Here is a 23,781-nt window from a genome sequence, read left to right on the forward strand (position 1 = left end):
GCATTGCCCTGGACCTTTTCCAGTTCATTCTGCTGCCTCTTTGCTCCCTATGCACTTACACTTGAGACCTCTGACTAATGACATCATAGTCTGTGAAGCGAGAATTACCACCATCTACAGCAGAAGAACCCAGCTCCATTCCAGAAGTTATGATGTCATTGTTACTTCTTGCACTGGGTTCTCAAGTACAAGCCACAACTTTATTTGCTAAATTTTTTCTTTAGCAATTTTAAAAATTGTTCAAAGCTCAGCACTCTAGTATGCCTCTTCCCCATCAATACATGTCATGAATTTGTAAGGGCAAAAAGGTGTCACTCAAAACCCACAGTAACTTACAGTCAGGATAGTGCAGCTTGGGAAATGGGTAGGGAGGAAGGAGGGACTAGGATGTGAGGATGGAAGGTCCTGGTTGGAAACTTGCTACATTAGCTGAACCCGAGTTGAATAACAGGCTTTCATCTCAGTTCTAAGCCTTGTACCTCACATACACATCTGTCTTGTTGACCAAGTCCTATCTAAAATAAGATGTCCATAGAGAGGCCTGTGGTATAAAACTGTCTCAAGACAGGCACATCTCAACAGCTAGCTACAGGGCTGGAGAGATAGCTCAGGCAGAAGAGCATTGGCTGCTTTCCCAGAGGACAGGGGTTTGGTTCCCAGCACCCATATGGCTCACATCTGCCTCTAACTCCAGCTCCAGGGGATACAACACCCTCTTCTGGCCCCTGTAGGCACTGCACACATATGATGCACAGACACACATTGCAGACAAAACATCCATACCATACAATAATAATAAATTAAAACTTTAAAAAGCTGTCTATAAAAAATAATAAAAGACAGCCACATAAATATGGAATCACACAGATGTTTTTCTTAAAAAAAATGCAAGTAGCTTTTAAGGCTTTTTTGCTTTACTGAATAAACTGTGAAATTAAATATTTGGAACTACAACTATCACATAAAGGCCAAACAGGGGCTGTCTCCACACCCTGTGCTTGCTTCATCTGTGACTTTGATAAAAATTGATGTGTCTTTATGTTGTCAGCCAGCCATGTCCCTGAAGGATGTGGCTGAAAAATGTGGCCCTGGGATACCAGTTGTCGTGGTGTGACATCTCTTAGATCTTTGCACAGCTGTTTCTTTAAACCTTAGCTTCCTTATATGAATAGGATTGTACTCAGTGTGTTATGGCAACTGATGGGTAGGTAAAAAACTTATGTGAAGGACTCATTGGCAGCTCTACCGTTTATTGTCAGAGGCAGTCAGTGATGTCATCATACTGACCATGTGATCTGGGCTGAATGCGTCCATCCAGGTTCATATGCTGAGATTATAACCTGCCACACCTCAGGGTGGGTCTCCACTTAGAAACTGGGACTTTAAAGAGTTAGCTGGAGTGGACACCGACCCACCGACCCATTGTGGCTATGATTCTTATACTGATTGGAACTAAAGCCACAGACCCATATCAAAGGAAGACCACCTTCTACAAGCCAAGGAGGAGAGATCTGAGAAGACTCCAGCTCAGCTAAACCTGGATGTCTCCATCTTGAACTTCCTGTGTACAAGTCTCCTTGGAGATGAGGTAGCTGTTTTGCTTCAACTTCCCAGTCTGTGATATTAATATGGAAGCCTGTGCTAATGTGCTAATCTTATACAGAAACCTCAGGAAGCCATTTAGGTATTTTCCAATGCAGAAGTTCTAGGGATGGAGTTGTCACACCAGAAGGCATGTGCATTTCCATATTGTTTTAGACTGAACAAATTATTAGAGGCCTAATGGCTTCATCAGTCTCGACCAGTCCTGGTAATTTGGGTATAATTTTTCTTACCAATGTATTTTTACAGTCATTAACAATGATTTTGAAATTTTGGTTGTCTTGCATTGAATATGTCAACTTGATTTGTAAGGCTATTACATTATTTCCTGAAGGTTTTTAAGTCTTGTCTCCATGGACTTCTATCTCTTGGGATTTTCAATTACATGTTGACCATGTAACTTTTGTGTGCTGTTGTGGGACACTATGTTGTAAGCATAGTGGCCATTATCATCTTAGTTTGAGTGGCCAAGGCAAGTGACCCTTAAGATGGGGTCTGCTTCTGCTCCTTTATAGAAGGCGAGGGAGGGGAGATTCCAGCCACTCCTTCTATCTTTCTCCTTGCTATGAATAATTCTGTTCCAGCTGTGCATGGTTCCAGGGACTCTGGAGGTGATACAATATGTAGAGTGTGTAAGGTAAGTGAGGAGGAATTCCATCTAAGCAGCTATCCTGGATAGTGTTGCTGATATTGTTGTTGCTGTTGTGTTTTAATCAAGCTGATGCAAGATAGAGTTATTTGGGAAGAGAAACCTCAATTGAAAAAAATGCCTCTATTAGATTTCAAGAATTTAGGGCAATTTCTTGATTAATGATTGGTGTGGAAGGGCCCAGCTCAGTAGGGGTGTTTCCTACCTCCTGGGTGCTGCTACATGGTACTAGGTGGACTGGTTTGTGTTTTATCACAGCAATAGAAAGCAAACTAAGATGGCAGCCATAGGGAAGTCCACCATTCTGGTTTGGGGGACTTTTGATGATGTGGCTGCTTTGGGGTCAGCCATGCTCTTATAAGAAACCTTTTACTTAGCTCTGCAAGGAAACTGATACCTTAATAGTTCACCAAGCTACACTTAAATTTGCTCTGTGGTTGGTGCTGTCTTGAGGCCAGCAAATGTTTTATCTCCCAGTGAAAACTTAGCATGGTAGCTGTGATGTTCTTTTCTCCCCAGCCTCAGCTTAGCACCTGTTGGGGATGTGACCTGCAGGCATAATCAGCTACCTGCTAAGAGGTTTGGTTTTGTCAGGAGAGCCACAGTTTGCTCTTTCTGGGGACAGAGAGATGTGAAGTCCCTCTGGTGGTTGCTGAGTATCCATGGTGATAGAAATGCTTCCTGACAGTCTTCAGTGTTTGGTCTGTGGCCCCTCCCCTCTCCCTGCACCTCCTTAGAAAACTGCCTCAGAGACTGGCCAGCCCCTCCTGTGTCTTTCTTCTTTCAATCTTTTCAAGAACAGGGGCAAAATATGGATTCAAGTTAGAATGGCTCCATCTCTGTCCTGGTTTCTCCAGACTGAAGCACAGTGTACCCTCATCCGACTCTGCTGCTTCAATATCTGCAGGATTCTGTTTCCAGAACAGGAAGCCACCTGCTGCCCAGTGTCGTCCAGAGCCAGCTGCAGTCCCTGGTGTGTCTGGGTGGGCCTGCTGGAGTGGAGGTAGCTGTCATATTTCAGGTGCTTGGCTTCTGCACCCTTCCCACTGGCCCTTGTCAGGGAACGTCTGAGGGAACGTAGAGGAGGTGGTTTGGAGGCTCTTGGGTTTTTGTTTGATTGATTTTATTTATTTTGGAAGTTCTGAGTTATTGGACTCAGTATAGCTTGTGGCCTGTGCACTAACCATCTCCCACCAGAGGGGGCAAGAGAGGGCAGAGACAGAGCCATGTCTTCAATACAACAAAATGACTTTTCTGCTTTTTCTGCTCTGAGGTCAGAGAGCATGCTTGAATAGTTTGTAGGGAGGGCAGCCCCAGCTCATTAGCCCCTCATATGCATGAGTGAGTGTGGTATGGCCACTCTCTTTCTGACTCCAGGTTGTTGCCATCTTTAAGGGTGGTTTTGCTTTCCCCTCCTCCTGTCTTTTTATCCTATTTATCCTACAATTACAGAATGCCTAAGTCTAAATTTTAGATCTATAAGTTCAAAATACCTTTGTTGGAAGTAGCAAACATTAATAAATGGTAGCAGATAGAGTCTACAGAGAAATACAGAGCTGGGTGTGCCTGGCAAACATTACCTCCAACTTTGCAGCATCGTTAGGCAGGGTTGTGTGAACTTGCTGACATCGGACTCTTTTTAAACGGTGGAAATGGTAAAGCTATATGCATTACTCAGTGCTGCTGTGTGTTGGCTTGATTGAGAATGTCTTCCACAGGCTTGAGTATGTGAACACCTGACTCCCAGTACTGTTTGGGGAACTTTATGTGGTACAGCCTTGCTGGAAGCAGTAAGCCACTGGGGATGGGCTTTGAGATTAAATAGCCTGTCCTTCCTTCCTTCCAGTTAGTGCAACCTGATTCATGATCTCTGGGCTTCTGCCATCCCTCTGGCCCAGAATACTTATCTCTCTGGAACCATACGCCAAAATAAACTATCGCTCTTTAAAACCTGCTTTTAGGTATGGTGTTTTATCAAAGCAACAGAAAAGTAATGAAAATATGTAGTCCTAGTTAAGTCCAGATGACTCCTTTCTGTGCTCATCACATGGCCTGTTGAGTGTGTGCTGGGGATCAAACCCAGGCTTGGTACACACTGGACCAGTTGTTCCACCATTGAGCTGCACCTCACCCTTCCAAGTAGGTTATTTATAGCATTCCCAATGCATTCTATGTAGAGTCATCTCTCCAGAAATTCAAGCTGTCTTTCAGACAAGAGTAAATACGTAAAATGAAATGAAACTTCTTATAACCCTATGTCATCAAGCCCGTAAGTATTTTACTTGAAGGAAGGCTGGTAAAGGGCTCTGTGATCATCCTTTTATCTGCCTCAAAACAGAACGAAGAGAAACATAGATGTTTGGCTCCTCCTATACAAAGTGTGGCATTATACCCAGACAAATCACATCACAATACACCCACAGGAATATTCCTTCGTACTTAAACCCCAGCTGTGTTTCGGCACCATGTCCTTTCCTCAGTCAGGGCTTTTCTGCAGCAGCTATCGGCTAGGTGTCTCTCAGAGCACAGTGATTGCCCTCTTGGCTGTTTATTACTTGACCTTGCATGTGGTTTTCTTTTTACACAGTTTTGAATTACAGATCCAGGATTATGGTTAAACAGCATGTTTGAGGCAAACTTTAATCTATTTTCTTGGCTGGGATTTGCTAGACAGGCAATTGGTATGTTCATAGATTTCTTCACCTTGGAGTTTGCAGAACTAAATGAACAGGGCTACTTCCCAGTGTCACTGTGTTCTTGACATTGAGTCTTTGCCTGTAATAGATATTTTCAGGATATTTTCTGACACCTCTGATCTGTGAGCCATCCATGTTCTGGGTCTCTCTAGTCCCAGAACACCACATCCCAAACGTGGTCCCAACTTCATTTTACTCAGTGAGCCTCCCCAACATCTCTGCATGCCATTCCCACCAAGAGCACCATCATTCATCATGTTTAAAGTGGTGACCAAGGGTCTCCTAAACCTACTTCCCAGGCACCTGTAACGGCGAGCCATCAAATCCAGACTTGTCTGCCTCTCCTGTCCTTTCATATTGCTCTGTATCTTCATTCACGGTTGACCTTGTGACTTCAGACCAACACTTTTTCTTTCCTAACCTGTTCTCCCACCATCTCCCATTTCCTAGTGGATCTCAGTGTTTTTCAGTCCTATCCATCTTTGGTCCCTTTTTTACCCAGTGTCAAGGCTTATCTTCCTTCATTGTTGACCTGCTTCTTCTCAGTTCCTGTCTTCAGTTGTCCCCCTCTTCCTTGACATCCATGAAGTCCTGGGATTTCCATGTGGGAAGAACCCACCAGAACAATACTCTGTATCTTCATTACCTGTCTAGGCCATCATGAATGAACATCTGCTGCCCCAAGGAGGATTCTCTTCTCTGCTTCAGCTTATGAGCTGCTTGTTTATCCCCACTGTGGGCTCATACTTTAACATCTGCATTCTGCTTGTCCTTCAAGGTGGGAGTCAGGTATTATAATCCCAAGAGGACTGTCTTGGGTCCTAGTGTTTTGGTGTTCGCATTTAACCTGGTCTTCACACATCACTGACAACATGTGGTGAACCACAGTCCCTAGAGTGTGCGAAAGGGTTAAAAGCCCTTGCTGATGTTTGCTGGGTCAGTTGTTTATGATGGTATCTATCTTGATTTTGTGTGTCATGATTTTACCAGATGGAATGCACAGATGTGGACTGTACTGCATATAGCCTGTTTTATATGAGAGACAGTTATTTTCCTGCTTCTGAAACAGGGGACAAGTTCTTTGGTGACAGAATGATGTACACCAGCCTTTGTAGCTCCAGCACTGGCATCTTTGTAAGTATCTCGGATGTTTGACCGGTAGTTGGTAAAGACATTGAATGAATGAGCCACATGCCTTGTCCCTCTTGTTTTGTCCACTGTACAGTGAGGGACTTTGACTAAGTGTTAGCCGTATGCTAAGGACTTCATGCACACAACCAGAAGGTGTGAGGCTGGAGCATTGAATGCATGCTGAAGGGCCAATGTGTTTTGGAGGGGTTTTATTTGAGTTAGTTTTCAGCATTCTTTCTTTATCTCTTGCTTTCCTTCTCTACCTCTTCTTTCTCTTCTTACAATGAGACTCTGTCAAGGGTCGCACTCACTTTCTTCTGGGAACAGTTCACATGGGGAGCATAGGGCTCTGTTGCTTCTCAGCTGCACAGTCATTTCTGTCACTTCTACGATCCCTGAGTCTTCTGGAATGATGCACCCATTTGCTCCTTTCCTTCCCAGGTAACCCATGGGCCTGGCCTCGAGCCTCCTAGGATTTAATCAGTGGATGAGTTTAGATGTAGTTAACTAAGTAACTGGTTGTTTTTGGAAGAAGAGACCTTTTTTTTTTTTTCCTTTTAAAGATGGATTAGAAGCAGTAAGTAGAAGTTGTAGGAAAGTTGATTTTTGACGGCAGACAAGCTCCAAGAGTTGGAAAATGAGTTTCTTTCTCCTGCCAACACAAACTGATCTGTGGTGCCATTCTGGAACAGTCTTTGAGGATTCTGAAGCCACATCCAGCATCAGCAGGAAAGAGCGCCATAGCTGATTAGTGATGTCTGTCAGCCGCTCTCAGCAGGGAGGGTGCAGGAGCTCTGCATATTTGGAGATGAGGGGCTGGGAGGCAGTTTGACTGCAGAGTTGATTTCAAACAGGTGTGTGGCAATTAAAACCTCCTAGTTATAGGACTCACTCTGTCACCTTAGAAACAAGCTGGCTGTGACCAGGTGGCAGGGGTCAGCTGCTATTGGTTGACCTTTGTAAATCCCTTCTCTCTCTAAGGTTCTAAGTAAAATATAAAAGGCTGAAAGGAGAAAGGCAGAGCTGTTCGCATCCTCCTCTTTGCGCTATGTCTCTACTGCTCTAGGATCCCAGACTGTCTCCAAACAGCTGTTATCCTGCTTCAGCTCCCTGGAAAGCCAGCTGTGCTCAAGTCATATCGAGTCCATTTGTGCCATTTGCAAGGATGAGGAACTACTGCTCTTTGTCATCAGAAATGTTTGTACAGAATCTTTCTAAAGGATTCAGAAAGTTGACAGGTTAAGTAAATGTCGTTTCTATTCAGGTGAGTTTCTATACATGGTGAGGCCAGGAGCAAAGGTTCAGGAGTAGGCGTCCTGTCTTACAGAACCCAAGGGCTGAGACACAGGGGTATGCTCAGAAATACCATAGGGTTTGGGTTTGTTTGGTTAAGCCAAACTGGACTAGAGAGATGGTTGGTATCCCTGGGGAAAGAGTTACAGCCAAGACTATGTTTGGGGGTGAGGTGGGGCTTCCCTATCTTTACTTGTATCCAGCCACATTCCCAACATTGCCCAAAGAGTTTCTGTCCAGCCAATGTCTTACTGCCTCTAATGTCTTACTGCCTCTTTAAGGGACACAGCTGCTATAACATAATAAGGGTGGGGAGGAGGGAGGCTTACAGTGGCTACTGGGTAATACTCTAACAGTGCCCAATCCAGTGAGTGTGCCTCCCCAGTAGTCATATTTATCATTAAACGCCTGAAGTTTTTCTAGAAGTTGCTGGCTATTCAAGATCATATTGACAGAGCAGAGAAGCTAGAGTCCGAGGCCAGTGGGCAGGGGCAGGTCTAATCAGTCGCTCAGCAAAGATGGCTGCTTGTAAGCTACCAAGCTGCCATTAGCCAACTCCACTTTTCATTCAGACAGTCAATGCATTTCAAGGTACTGTGTCCGTTCAGGGCAGTTAAATCTACTTCTCCTAGTTAAATCCACTCTTCTTCTAAGTGCAGGCATTACACTGGCCTGCACCTGCCTTTGTAGATTCTTTCTTGCTTCAGCTCCTACAGATCTTAATGAGAAGGTTTCATTAACATTGATCTCTTCAACATTGATTTCATTGTTTATTTTTTCATCGTATTTCATTGATTATTTTTGTCAATTCACACTCTATCCGATTGTTCTATGATTAAAATCCTTAATAGATAAAGACAGACTGATGGATCTATTCACTCAATAGTGGTTTTACTTGCTTTCTGTAGTGGTTTGAATATGTTTGGCCCAGGGAGTGGCACTGTTTGGAGGTGTAGCCTTGGAGTGGGTGTGTTAATCTGAGCTTGGGCTTCCGAGCTGCCTGGAAGCTAGTCTTTTCCTGTTTGCCTTTAGATGAAGATGTCCAACTCTGAGCTCCTGCTGCACCATGCCTGCCTGTACACTACCATGCTCCTACCTTAATGATAATGGTTTGAACATCTGAACCTTAAGCCAGTCCCGATTAAATGTTTTTCTAAGAGTTGCCTTGGTCATGGTGTCTGTTCACAGCAGTAAAACCCAAACTAAGACAATTAATTGCTTTGTAAGATTCAGTCACTTTGAAGTGGAATAAAGGAAGAAGAAATCACAGCAAACTATGACATACAAAGATGTTCCACCAAGCTCAAGAATAATGTGCCATGGTGACTGGTCTCCATTGTCACTGTGGAAACCTAGCTCTGGCATGTGTTTCGGGGTGTTGCCAGAGCTTTAACTGAGCAGCAACTGTTGCTGGCACCATCCCATGGGCTGGGGTCCTGCACTGACTGAAGAGGAAGAAGCAGCCTGAATACCACCATTCATTTTTCTCTGCTTCCTGACTGTGGTCTCTTGTGATGAGCTGCATCCTGTTTCTCCCAACAATTCTTCTTGGCCATGATGGACTAAACCCTCAGAGAGGAAGCCAAAATAAACCCATCTTCCCTTAAGTTGGGGTTATCAGATATTTAGTTACAACAATGAGAAAAGTAATTCATCCAGGTGCTAAGGACTGTGTATTTAGAAGGCAGTGGGGGGAAGTTTGTAGCAGAATTCTGATGGCCCAGAAGAATGCCTCTCTTGATACACAACCTGTATGACCCTCTCCTCTTAAATGCAGGCCAGACCTGTGAGAGTGCTGGGGTTGTGGCTGTCCTATAGCCATAATGAGGTTACATTAGCAGGCCAAGGTGAACGGATTTTGCAGATGTAGTTAAGCTTCTCAACTTGTTGATTCTCAGTCAAAGGGAAGACGATCTGACTTAGGATAAAACTCAAGTAAAATCTAGAAATCCCTCTTCTGACCTTGAAGAAGCAAGTCACCATGAGCTCCACAGCTGCAAGGAAATGAAATCTGCCAACAACCACATATATCTGGAAGAGGATCGATCCCAAGCCTCAGCTGAGACCACAGTCCCATAGGCTTGATTACAGCCCAAGGAGACCTTGGTCGGGCTGGGGCCCCATAGGAACTGTGAGAGGATGCTTACATGTTGTTTTAAGCTGCTGAATTTTGTGGCTATTTGTTATACAGAATTAGGAAGCAGATGCAACCCAATGCAAAGGCTCACAATCCTAAGCTATCTGTGACTCCTACAATTGGCACAAAGCACCATGCAATGTCAGAAGAGACAGCAGTCCTGGAGAAAGGGAGGGGGTGAATTCACAAGGACAGCGACTTGGATTTACATGCTGGGCTTTTTGGGCAACTGTAGAACAACCACTGAAGCTGAAGTCCATGCCACTGCTGGCATGCATCTCTCACATGCCTTGGCGGTCCTCTGCCACAAGAGACAGGCTCGTTGGACTTACTGACTCTTGCTCATGTCTATCTCTGTTCAAACAAAGGACTGTCACTTAATGTAATGACCTCCAGCTCCATTCATTTTCTTGCAAATGGCAGCATTTCATTCTAATGTATAGGTGAGGGAAATAATATGCATCTAAGGACCACATTTCCTCCATTCTTCTGTTGGTGGCCATCTAGATCGATTCCATAACTTGGCACTGTGAAAACATAGCATGCTCTCAATATGTGGAGTCTAGATTTAAGTGCTTGAATGAGTGTGTGTGTGTGTGTGTGTGTGTGTGTGTGCGCACACATTTGTCTTAGGGCACTCTTGTGAAGACAGACGGGTCCCTCTTCCAGACATGATCTTACTTTGTTTCTGTGTCTCCATTCAACTCTTTCCCTTACCCAGTATAAACCCAATGTACACAGAGGGAGTGGAGACAGGAGGCCTCTGGCTGAGGCCTCTTACCACAAAGAACTTGGCAGAGCTTTAGGATAGCCTTCTAGTAAGAATGGATAGACCAAAAAAACACTGTATTAAGTTAGGATTTGGATGAAAATCCGGACTGCCTCCACCCCACTTATTTTCTCCAATATCAGCATTATTATGTCTCCAAAGATAGTCAATAAATTTTAAATAGTTCCATCCTATATCATCCCTTTCAAAAACCAGGAACTAGCTTTTTGGGTTATTCTTTGCATGGTTGTTCAAGATGTTTATTTTTCAGAATTAATTGTTTTTCCTTTAAAAAGGAATCAGCTTAGTGTATCACATTTCTTGGGAATTCCATAAAATGTGAAATGTGCTCAAGCCGAATACTCATTGTTGTGGGGACAAGTGATAGCACACAGGTTTCTGGTGATATTCGGGCTAGAAGACAGAAAACGGCAACTTTTTGTTCCATGTAGATGACAAAGTTGACTCGCATCAGTTGATATATTGATGCCAAAGGTGCTTGGGGCCAAAAATGATTAGACGGTTTTGTACATTGTAGCTGTAGCTGAGCTGTTATCCTTGCCTAGCTATGTTGAAGCCCTGCCCCTCCCTACTCTGCTGTGAAAGCAGATGTGTGGGACTGGAAGCTGGATCTCTGCAGACAGTGGACTGCTCATCTAGTACCTGGTGGTGAGCCATGGGAATGTTCTCCAGCCTACATCCCCTCTGGCCACTATAGACATGTGGCGGGACTGAGTGTTGACTTATGAGCAAGGTCACTCCAGTGTAGTGGGCCACCTAGGGAGACCTAGCTTTTAAAAACTGTGGCCAGGACCCCATGTGGGGTGGCATAATTGCATGCAAAAGTTATGAAAAATTGTCAACAATTAAAGGTTTCTGAACTTGTGATAATCAAAATTTAACTCAACATTAAATATGTCATGAATGTGAAGGAGGCATTTCTGATGGCATGTGCCTGTGTTACATCACATGACTTCACTGTAACCTCGGTTCTGAGCACACAGGTGTCACTGCATCATGAACACTGACATACATCTGCCCAGTTTGACACTATTGTTACGAATTACAGTTTTTCACTGTTCACAGAAAGTTTTCTGCTCTTGAGCTAATGAGATGGTTCAGTGGATAAAAGTACTGTTGTTGACACAACCTGAGTTTGGTTCCTGGATCTCACAATAGAAAGAGAGAACCAGTGTCCAAAGTTTTCTTCAGACTTACATACGTGGGCCCGGACCAGAGCACACATGCATGCACGTTCCTCTGATCATGTTCACTCTCTTACACATCTCTCTCTCTCTCTCTCTCTCTCTCTCTCTCTCTCTCTCACACACACACACACACACACACACACATACAATAAACATAATTCAAAGAACGATGTCTACTCTTGTAGAAACATAATGGTTGAATTATAGAAAGCAAAGGCCTTAAGTATTTTTCTATTATTATTCCTTACTACATAAGTATCAAATTAGTTATCTTTGGATTGCATTATGTTAGAGTATTTGATTTTAATAATTGCTGTCCTTGAGTTTCATAAAATTAGAACCATTAAATGAACGTTGTCTTGGAATCAGGACAGAATCTTCAACTTTATGAAATGGTCTGAAACACACTTCTGCTATTTTATACTATGTATTTGCATGAAGCAGTGTTTCAACACTGACAGTTATTAAATTAAACCATTGATCAATTCTGAAAAATAATGAAGGGGCTCTGTATGCTGAAGTTTTTCTGAAATATTCAGCCAAGTTTAATTCTTTATGTAAAAATAAATAAACACATTCATCTCATTGGTATTCAGATTTGCTTTAGTCTTCAGTAAATGTCAAAGTAACATGTATACCAAAGAATTGTTTTAATTATTTTTGACATTTATTATCTCAGAAAATGGGGTTGTATCCCTGTTTTACATGACTGTTTACTTGATGACCTGACAAAGATGTCTGAAGGAAGGCAGGCTTACAGTTCTAGGGAATACAGCTCAGCGAGGGCGTGATAGTAGGAGCAAGAGGCAGCTGGCCACATTTCATCCACCATCAAAAAGGAGAAAGTGATGGCTACTGCTGTTCAGTACACTTTCTTCATCTGTCTATCTGTCAGTCTGTCTGTCTATCTATCTATCTATCTATCTATCTATCTATCTATCTATCTAACTTTTTGTTGATTCTTTGTGAGTTTCCCATCATGCACCCCAATCCCAGTCATCTCCCTATCCCTTTGCACCCACCCTCTTCCCTTGCAACCTTTCCTCCAAAAGAAAAACGTATCTTGTGGTACCTGTAGTGTGTCAGTGTGTCCCCCAGCATTCCCTTTTGTTCACACTTCTTTACTTGCAAATGGTCACTGCAATGAGTCATTAGTCTGGTTCGAGGCCTCTGACTTCTACTACACCATCAATACTGGATCCTCACTGTGATCCTCTCAGACATCCTGTTGTTGCCGTGGGTCATGGAGATCCTGCAGCTTTGGATTATAGGACCAGCCCCTTCATGTGCGCCAGCAGTTCATCAGTGGGGTAGATATTGGAGTGGGCTCACTCACAGCCCTGGATCTTGGCCTGAGCTGGTCAGACCACTGACTCTCCCACACCCACACCAGAGCAGGCTCTCCAGGTCTGCCCTGGCTAGCTCATTCAATGGAGTACAGTAGCTAACAAGGGGCAGGGTCGGCTCTCCTACTGTCATGCCTCTCCTACTGTCATGCCCTTGGGACTGGCTCACCCTCACCCGCAGGGCCAGTTCTACTGTGCTGCCCAGGGGAGGTGCAGAGCCTACTCCCTAGAGTACTGCAGCCAAGGAGGAGCAGGAACAGTTCTTCCACTCTCATGACCCTGGGGCCAGCTCTCCCGTTTGTCCAGGTGGTGAGGGGTGGGGGTGGGGGTGGGAGGAGCATCTCCCTTCCATCCATGCTGCCACACAGCAGACAGAGCCAGCTTAACATAATCACACCCTTGAGCTGGCTCACCTACACCTCTAACAACCAGGGCTAAGTGAGGTGCAGTGCCTGCCTGCTTTCTTGCTCTCATGCTTTTGGAGCCAGCTCTCCCATGATGCCCAGATGAGGTGTGAAGGCATCTCTGCACAGCCCTCAGACATCAACTTGGCCCTGGGCAGCAGCCCAAACTAGGCATGTCCACCTGGCCTTTTGTTGTAACAGACCCTACTCCCCCCCACCCCACTGATCCCCCACTGCAGCAGGTCCACACACCCAGACATGGCCCACAGTGGTAGCACAGGCCAGGACCTTACCGTGGCCTTAGGTGGCCTCATTGGCTACTCACATGAGGCTGTTCCTTACTACCCCTGAGTCTTCTCTTCTCTTCACTGTGCACTCATCTTTCTGCTTCTCTTTCTCTTCCATCTCTCCACCACTTACTTGCTCATCTGTCTTAGTCAGGGTTTCTATTCCTACACAAACCAAGAAGCAAGTTGGGGAGGAAAGGGTTTATTCGGCTTACACTTTCCACATTGTTGTTCATCGCCAAAGGAAGTCAGAACTAGAACTCAAGCAGGTCAGGAAGTAGGAGCTGATGCAGAGGCCACGGAGGGGTGCTACTTACTGGCTTGCTTCCCCTGGCTTGCTCAGCTTGCTTTCTTATAGAACCTAAGACTATAAACACCACTCATGATGGGCCCTCCCGCCTTGACCACTAATTGAGAAAATGCCTTGCAGTTTGGATCTCATGGAGACATTTCCTCAACTGAAGCTCCTTTCTCTGTGGTAATTTCAGCTTGTATCAAGTTGACACACAAAACCAGCCAGTACATCATCTTAGTAGTGCCAAGGGCCTCTGGGTGTCTGGGGTCACCTCAGGAGTGGTCTAGGAGTGCTATGCCCCAACCATGTCATGTGGAACCAGGCTGGGGTTGTCTTGGGTGTCATCTGCCCGTCTGGGCCTGCATGGCACAGGGCAAGGGTTGTCTCAGGCTTGCTCTGCCACCTCCACCCCCAGGCTCCACAGTGCTGAACTCTCTCTCTCTCTCTCTCTCTCTCTCTCTCTCTCTCTCTCTCTCTCTCTCTCTCTCTTATTCTGTCCCCACATTTAGTATGGGTCTTCCCACCTCAAGTAACCCTGGCTGACATGCCTGACACTATCTCTTTAATGAGTCTAGATCTTGTCAAGTTTAAAATCAACATTAAGCACAAAAACTTTTGGGATCCTCAGTAGAAATATTTAAGAAGCACTGGTCTGAGCCAGTCATCTGGCCTAGGTTAGATTTCTGACAAATCATGTGTTCTTATAGAAAGGGATTAAGTCCAAAGTCTACCCCTGTGCCTGTGACTGTCCTGTGTGTAGAGGGATATGAGCATGCATTCTTGCACTCTGTCATGTAACCCAGTGGGTTTCTTGACAGAAACAACTGGGTCTTCTCTGCTTGCTTTTGGCTCTGCAGCTGTGTGGTCCAGAGTCAGTCTTGCACTGGCTGTTGTTTCTTACTCAGCCTTATACTGACTGACAAGAGTGGTGGCCTCAGAGCAGCTTCCTGAGCCATTGTTCTGTCCCCTTCTGGTGACCATGTTGTCCTCTCACTGGGTCAAATACTAGAGTGCATTTGTTAAGGGTACCCACCATGAGCACAAATTGTCTATAACATGCAGGCCTTCATGTTACATTCATGTTCCATGTGTGGGGGCCAGGTACATGGTGGGGAAAGTGAGAAGACACTTGCATTGCCATTGTGGCAGGGACATCCTCCTGGCTCTGTGTGTGTGTGTGTGTCTGAAGCTGAGCTACATGGACTTTCTAAAATCTTCCATATACTCAGCCTTTTGCTCTGTGTACTGACTCTTTCACTGCCTTAGCTCACTATAGTGTGTCTCTGTGCCTGTGTTGCTCTTGTGCTGTGTGGTTTCCCCATTGTATAGAGTATCTGCATTTGTCATGCCTCTCTAAAAGAAACAGAGTAAGGAGGGACAGGCAGAGAGAGAGGCTATGGATATGGAAAATTTGTTAGAATGGCTTACGGGCTGTGGCCCTGCTAGACCAACAGAGGATTTCTCCCAGTGGAAAGGCCAACGACTTGGCAGTTGTTAAGTTCATGAGACTGGATTTTTTCAACTGTTTTCCAGCATCTGATCTGATGCTGGAGTTCCAAGTAATGCTGGGCTTCAGTCTACACTAGTCCTGAAGAAACAGGTTCTCATATTAGTGAAGAAATGCCTAAGGGACAGGGCAGATGCATGTGACAGACAGAGTGAGGGCAAGCAGCCTGAAAGCTAAAGCTTCCTTGTCCTAAGCCCTTTTATGTGGCCTGCCACCAGAAGGTGTGGTTCTGATTTAGGCAATGTCTTCTGACTTCAAATGATCCAGATTTAGGGTGAGTCTTCTCCCCTCAATGGATCCAATTAAGAAGATCCTTCATAGGTGTGCCTGGCTGCTTGGGCTTTTGTCAAGTTGACAGCTAAGATTAGCCACTGCAATACCCATAATGATTGGTCTCCCCGACAAGTTACCACCCTCTGTGAGGACTGCACCCTTCTCTTATTTGCACCCAGAGCCTCCATGTCCAATTCTGAGCAGAACTTCATATAGTACCTGGCTTATGGTAGACTCTACAATGAAGGAATCTCCCCGTGGTCCAGGAATGTCTGCAAGAGAACGGAACCTAGGTACAATGCTAAGACAGAGAAGTCTTAAAAATCAAAGACTCCCGTGATAGAGCCTGTCATATGTGAAGAGGCCCACGGCATTTTAGTGTTCTTGGCTTGTCCCTTCCAGGCCGCTAAACCGGAGACTGAAATAATCGAGTGATTTGAAACGGGCTGCTGAGAACAGTGCTCTGTGTTTGTTTCTGATCATAAGATCCCAAGTCTCTGAGGAATAGAGTCAGCCTTCCTGTTGGGCTCTTTCTTCTTTCCTGCACAAAGGGTGAGTGCGGAATGTACTCACCCCCTCTTGCTGCACATCCCTCACCTGGTGGTGCTGTGCTGGTGTCCTGCTCATTTCTCCTCTTTTCCTTTTAGCCTCAGATAGCTTTGGAAGATCTACCGCATGGTCCTCTGGGCAATGAGTGATCTCATTGGCTCAGGGGTTATCCAAAGCCAGCATCATATGCACCATTAAATTCTATGAGTTTTCTGCCAATTAAACTTCTTATTTTGACTCTTTTATCAGATTACCCTTGGATGGTTTTGAGTGCTGAAAAGGTTGACATCACTGTCCAACTTCTGTTCATTTCAGACAGCTGGCAGGAGCTTGGTATTACACACATCCCTACAACCTGCTCTCTGTCAGTGTGCTCTGCAGACTTCTGGCTCATCTTACTTCTTTACACAAACTCTCTCATGATGGATTTGTCTTAGCTAGACAGAATGGAATATCTAATGCCTAATAGCTCAGTGTCCCCAGGAGGACCTCAGACAAATCTTACTAGGTTTTGCTATAAAGAGGGTGTCTCCTGGGCATTTGTACACACATGTATTACACATATAGTCAAGCAAGCACACATAAATGCACATAAATAAAAATAATTTAAAATTATGTCTCTTACCAAGCATGTTCAATAAATCCATTTTAAATAGCCTAGACTTTGAAATAGTTTATTATTTATATCTATTGATAAACAGCATTTTCCTGGTGTGATTTTTTTTTCTTTACTGACAACCCCTACCCCCTGCCCTTCTCTCTCTTTTGATTAATAACTGGGTTGTGGGCATGGGTGGGGTAATCGGTTAGTTTTCTGTGTGTTATTCTGCCTCCTGGGATCCCTCTGAAGCAGCAATGGCCCCTCAGTCAAAGGTCTTGCATTTTCACCCATGACATTTCAGGCTTACATTTGCAGAGCTCATTTGAATGGTTAAAGCAACAATGGCATTCTTTTGTGAAAGAGTTTGTTACTAAAGCTAAATGCTTACCTGGGAAAGAGACAGTTTCACTTCATCCTGGTGTTCAAAGCTCTCCATAACATAGTCCTCACCATGCTGGATCTTCTTAATGGCCCCTCCCTAACGTACCTGCTTGCTGGTCTGCCCATTGAGGCTTAGCAAGCCTATGTGAGACACTGAGAAGTTGGTTCTATGGTCAGTAGGATGTACAGAGGGGAGCTTCTGACTTAAAGGAACTGTGTAGTGTACTTATTCTAGGCGAGGACTCAGGTAATTGTGCCAGCCTGCAAGGATGCCTCTGGGTTTCTTCACTGAAAGCATGGGGAGTGAGGACTGAGGACTGAGAAAGCTCAGGTGGGAGAAGACTGGTCCAGACTCAGTGTGGTGAGGTCGCTCTAGGGCTGAGGAGACAGACAGTTGAGCAAAGGAAGGATGTGGGGCTGAGCAGTAGATGAGAGGAGCAGTGGTTGCCAGAAGTCTCTGTCTAGTCTCTGCATGATGAGGCCTAAGAGGGCTGGCCTCAGCTGACATTTCCAATGAGGTGAAGAAACTCGAGGTGCTGTCATTTAAGTAGGCACATGGGTAGTATTCTTTGAGGCCTGTAGAGTAGGAGCTGCTACTGGCAGTGTGGTGTTGAGATACTATAACTTACCCCTGAGGTTTGGGCAGCATCAGTGTTATCTGGAGACGAAATGTTATCTAGTTAACCTTGAGAGATGCTCTGGGTCTGAATTGGCCTAGGTTCTAGGTTTGGGTAGACCATTGCTTCTTCTGAATCTCAAGGATTGAAGGACTTGGATGTGGCCACTTTGGCACAGGGTCAGCAAAGCCATTGCCGGAGTCAGGCACAGTCAGAAACTGTGTGTGGAGCTCTACAGTAGAGTTGGGTACAAGGGTACACTCTGGTGACCCTAAGACACAAGGGGCACAGGCAGATGGCAGAGAGAAGCCAGGAGCAGCGGGAGGACATCTGAGGCACAGATGCACAGTGTCACCTGGATTCACGAGAGAGTGAGCAGCACCTGAAGCCCAAATCCCAGGCTTTTCCCAAGTCCCAGGGCAGCAGCTCAAAGGATATTTGCCTCAGTGGAAGTGGAGACCGTGGGCCATTAAAGTCTGAGTGCAAGGCTGGGGAATAACTCAGTTAGTGCTTGCCTTGCAACTGTGAGAACATGAATGTAATCTCCAGAATGCATGTTAGAAAAAAGGGAAAGCTAAGCATGGTCGCTGCCTGTAATCCGGAACTGCAAAGGCAGAGACAGGCAGGTCTTTGGGATAGCAGAGCCTAATTGATGAATTCCAGGCCAGTAAGAGACCTTGTTTTTAAAAAAGGTTGGGATAGGGCTAGAGAGATGGCTCAGTGGTGAAGAGCACTTGCTACTCTTTGCCGAGGACCCTGATTTGGTTCTTGGTATCTACATGATGGCTCATAACTTCCTGTAACTTTAGCTGTAGAGGGATTCAACATCTCTGGCCTCTAAGAGCACACACACACACACACACACACACACTTTTTTAAATAAATATTTTTATATGAAAGGGTATTTTTATATTATTTTCCTACATAACATCTTAATGTATACACCATTTTGCTTTGTCTCAGCTGGTAAATAAGACACAAAGCAAAATTTCCTTGATACTCAGAGAATCAAGAGCAGTCATCTGTCTTTTAGAGGATTTAGTTTCTTACGACATCTATGTTAGTGTCTGCGCAGGTACCAGCGATGCTTTGTAGTGAAGAACACCTTGCCAAGTTGTTCTATCATTGGTCCTGGCTCACATTGTTTCCTCTTTTGTTTTAACTTGGTGTTCAGCACTTATTCATGTATTTCTTCATTATTATGCAAAAGATCTGGTTGAGGGATGGGTTTGGTGGGTTTGAATGGGATGTCCTCAGAAGAGTGGTAGCACACTAATGTCCTGGCATCGGATGTCAAAGTGAGCTCTTCTTTGCACTTGTAGTCATCAGGAAAAGAAGAAATATGTAGATTTGTGACACACTGTAGGTAAATTTCTATTTTGGAATGGAAATAAGCGCTTCCAGATAGTTCTGTTTGATATCACCCATTTTACTGCTGCTGCCATGATCCATGGGCCTACAATCTTGTTTCTAAAGTAAATCTTATATAAATTAAAAAAATATATAAAACATCTGTGATGCATTACATGAACCACCTGAGGTTGTTCTCTGGCCTTTACATGTAGTTTACACAGGTACACATAAAAATGCACATTTGAACTGTGCTGCTTTGTTTTAACTGTCAACTTGACACAACCTATAATCACCAGGAAAAAAATCTTAAAGAGGAATTATCTGGATTTAGTGGTCTCTGGGCATGCATTGGAGGGTAGGAGTTGTTTTGATTGTTAATTCTTATAGGAAGACCCAGCCTACTGTGGGTGGCACCATGCCCTAGGCCAGGGGTCCTGAGTGTGTGAAGAAGTTAGTTGAGAGCAACCACGGATCCATGCATTCTCTCTGCTCTTGATTGTGGATGTGGTACTTTAAATTCCTGCCTTGTCTTCCCTGGCCTGTAATCTGGAGTTGTAAGACAAATAAACACATTAATCTCTAATTTCTTGCTTTTTATCAAGATATTTTATCACAGCAACCGAAATGGAACTAGAATACATGGCACACACACACACACACACACACACACACACACACACACACCTTTCAGGGAAACCGTTTAGAGACTAACAGCCTGAGTTTAGTACCAGGAGCTAAACATCCTCAATACAATTTGCTCACACTCTTTCATAGGCTAGGGTGGGATTAAATGGCAGAAGCACGTGTGATGTGTGTGGTCTTGTCATAGCACACAGTGAGATCTCTGAAGGTGCTTGCTTTGCTATTGGCATGACAGGAAAGAAGGGACAGGAGAGGACTGAGGAGGCTCTGGCCAGCACAAAGATGCCAGACTGCTTGCCTTAGGTGCTGGCTGAGTGAGTGCTCTCCACAGGGCACATAGCCAGAGTAGCTTCCCTCCACAAACACTTGTCTTCAAAGAGGAATTTAGCCATGGCTCTGTAAGTGACATGGAGCAGAAGGGACTCAATTAAACTAATGCCAGGGTTGGGACTTCCAAGTGAGGCCTGGAAGCTGTGCACTTGCTGTGTGACTACCCTGGGGTTACTGGTTTCTGAGTACTGTGTTGTTATAGCTCAGGTCTAGTCATGACATGAATGCATTTGAGTTGGAGACAATAACATTTTGCTTATTTGGAATTAATTGTTTCCTGTCATCAAATTGACTGCAAAGCTTCCTCTATGGAAACTGTTCTCAGCTTGCTGACTGAGGTGGTAAACCAGGTTTGGTGCCGGGGCTCTGCTTTGCCAGCCCCCTAGTTTATATGGAATTGGCTAGGAACGTTCTTCTCTGGTCTTTACCAGTAGTAATCCTAGGCAAGTATGGTTTAATGTAAATCTAACTACCGTTATGTATAAACTTTGTAACAAGTTGACTTTATAGCATTTTTCTGTGTGCTTGTGTAAGAAAGTCTTGATGGCCAGAAAGTCTCCTTGTCTTAGTCAAAATTAGCAAAAATAGTCAAGACCTGTGATGTCTCAGTAGCCACAGTTGTGGAGGATGATACTGGTAGGCCCTACTATGCCTCTTCCTAGTGTTTCCCTGCTTTGGGTTTCAGGTCTTTGCCCTGTCTCTGTCACAAGCTCCCTGAGGTCTGAAAGTTCCTGATGTTGGCATAGGAGCCTGTGCATTGTCCTCCTTAGGACCAAAGAGGAAGGCTGAAGGAAGGGCCCATCTGTTTTTTCACTTCATAGCTAGCAGGGTCTGAGGGGTGATCCAGAGGTTCTGCATGGCAAGAACACAGGCAGTTGGGACACACTTCCTAGACTGGCAATCCTGGCCCTAGTACAAATGCCCAATAAATATTCCCTTTTCCCCTTAGTTCAGCTGAAACACCATGATTTGTCAAGTGGAACTTTTTCTAGAAATAACAATAAAAAGGAAAGAAAAACAAAGTGGAAAAAAAAAAAGCAAACTTGGAGGGCTCCAGTGCAGAGCTTGATGAGTGTCCAAATCTGACTTACGCTGAGGCAGCTGTGGGCTCCCCCAAGCCCACTGCTCAATCTCCTGTGGCTTACAACCTTGGTTTCTGTTCTTGCTGCCTGGCTACAGAGTGATCAGGGTTTCAGGTATAGCATCTGGAATACAGCTTTGAGGATCTCCTGTCTTTACTTCAAAGGAGACACCTCTGCCCCTCCATCGCATCTTCACTTCTGGGTGAAAATGTCTTATAAAAAGGTTACTTCTCATGCTGTTGACAGAATCTCCAGTAATTCATGTTTGCTGTTGAGCAAGGACCCCAGTTACCATGGCTTCTTGACACTTACATGTCACTGTTGCTCTGGGTCTCTCTGTTGCCACACTTGGCCACCTCTTGGTGGTTTTCCATGCTGGTCTATGTAAGCAAGGGATCAGTGAAACCATAAAACTAGACCACTCAGTGGATAGAAAGAAACATTAGGGGAACAGACTTCCAGGCTGCCTTTGAGAGTAGAGGGCAGCAATTTGGCGGGAAAGGAAGCAGATTTTATATCATAGTTAGTGGAATGTGGGTCTTGGAACAGATTCAGGCTGTTTAAATTAATCAGGATCTAGATGTCCTCGTCTGAGGTAGCTGGGGGGAAGGTCAGGGGAGCAGTGGCTTTCCTGCAAACAGAAAGCCTGCCTTATGAGATCTGCTGTCCTGGTAAACAGAAATGAAGTAGGGGGTTCCCAAGGAATGCTGGATTTAGGCTTCCTTTTACCCAATCCTTTAAGTCCTTTCAAATGATCCTTCTGTTTACATTTAGAGTCCTTCTGTTTAGGACATTGTCACCAACACTGCCATTTGGGGGACCCGCTTTGGACCTAACAATCTCCAACAGTGATCTTGCCCCTGACTGTAAGTACATCATCACCCTAGACTACCCAGGAGTTAGTGGAGACCATACAGGGAACCTGGACTTTGCCTGGACCTGGTGACAATGAGGATATCTTTGACTTCTGGATGAGATGACAACAGAGGAGACCAGTGGACTATTAGAACACTTAATATTGAGCAGCTAAAGTAAGATGACAGATAGCAGTGTATAAGGATGAGATAGCCGCTTAGAAGCCATTCATAACAATTGTAAACACACACCAAATAACAGAACCACCAGACATGTTGGGCAGAAACTGCTAGAGCCAAAGAGAGAGACAGAGAAAGGTTGGTTATTATGTCTGTTATGTCTGTAGATTTCAATATAACACTCTTCACAGCCCACAGAACGGCTGGAAAGGAAACCTTGGTAACATCTTACCCGGAGCTTGATAGAATAGGTCACCCAACAACAGCAGAATGTATGCCATTTTATTCTAATTATCTTTTCTTTATTATGGCTGTTCTTAGCATATGAAACAATGGGTTTCATTCCTGCATTCCCATTTATGTAGACTATATTCCATTCTTATCTGCTCCTCCATCACCTGCTTTTTCTTCCCCGCCCCCACCCCCCGCCCGGGACCCTCATACCTTTTTTCTTACCTCAAGTAATCTTCCCTCTGTCTTCATGTGTCTTGTCTCTCTGTCTCTGTCTCTTGCACGCACATGCATGCACATGCCTCAAACCTACATTTCACACATGAGAGACAGGTGTGATATTTGTCTCTCTGACCCTGGTTTATTTCACTTAACACAGTGATTCCCACTTTCACCCATTTTCCTGCAAATAACTCGTTTTTTTCATTCTCTTTTATGGCAGAATAGGTCTATACCCACCAGTTTTTTTTATCCCATCTGTTGAATGCATGTAGGCCAAACCTGTATCTTGACTACTGTGAGCAGTGTCGCAGTGAACTTGAATGCACAGATCTCTGAGGTGTATGCACAATTAGATCTCTGAGGGAGTACACGTAGGAGTGATGTAGCTGGATCAGATGGTAGTTCTGTTGCCAGGTTTGTGTTGTTTCATTTTCTGCTACATTCACTTTGCTGTTGTCTGCATTAAATACATTCATGGCAGCAGTGTGTAAGAGTTCATAACACAGCCGGGCCGTGGTGGCCCACGCCTTATCCCAGCACTCAGGAGACAGAGGCAGATGAATCTCTGAGATGGAGGCCAGCCTGGCCTCTAGATCTGAATCTCTAAATTGAGGTCTACAGAGTGAGCTCCAGGACATCCAGGGACGCCCAGAGCTACTCTGTCTTGAAAAACAAACAAACAAACAAATAAACAAACAAAAACTCAAAACAAATAAACAAAATAAAAAAGCATTCAGAATAGGTTTTTTCCCCAACTTTCCACCTGCCCCCCCCCAAAAAAAACATAAAAAGACTTACTGAGCCAGTACAGATCTCAATAAATTTACAAGAACCAATTCCACACTGGAATGTTTCTGTTACCCCAGCACTTGCAAAGATAAGGCAGCAGGGTCATTCGTTTGAAGACGGCTTGGCCTGTATAGTGAGTTCCAAGCCAACCTGGGATAAATAATGAGACATTGCCTTGAGAAGGCACACTATTCAGAGTATCTGATCTCTACCCATAATAGATCAAACTAGAGTCCAATAGCTGGGAGGTAATAGGAAAATCTCCCCAATCATTTGGAAAGTAAGCAATGTCTTCCTAAATAGACATTCTCAAAATGAAGTTTAAAAGCATCATAGGAAAAGAGGTATAAGAA

The 23,781-nt window shown here is 44.5% G+C and overlaps 1 protein-coding gene and 1 pseudogene across 4 annotated transcripts in view; one reads left to right on the plus strand and one right to left on the minus strand.

The window, feature by feature from the left end:
• The window catches only part of Fhod3 (formin homology 2 domain containing 3), a 416,962-nt gene that overhangs the window by 194,624 nt on the left and 198,557 nt on the right, over window positions 1-23,781 (plus strand). The gene's annotated exons all lie outside the window — the stretch shown is intronic.
• Window positions 18,764-19,190, minus strand: LOC110284626 (annotated as a pseudogene).

The sequence above is a fragment of the Mus caroli genome, chromosome 18 (genome assembly GCF_900094665.2).
Source record: "Mus caroli chromosome 18, CAROLI_EIJ_v1.1, whole genome shotgun sequence".
In the NCBI taxonomy this organism is placed as follows: Eukaryota; Metazoa; Chordata; class Mammalia; order Rodentia; family Muridae; genus Mus; species Mus caroli.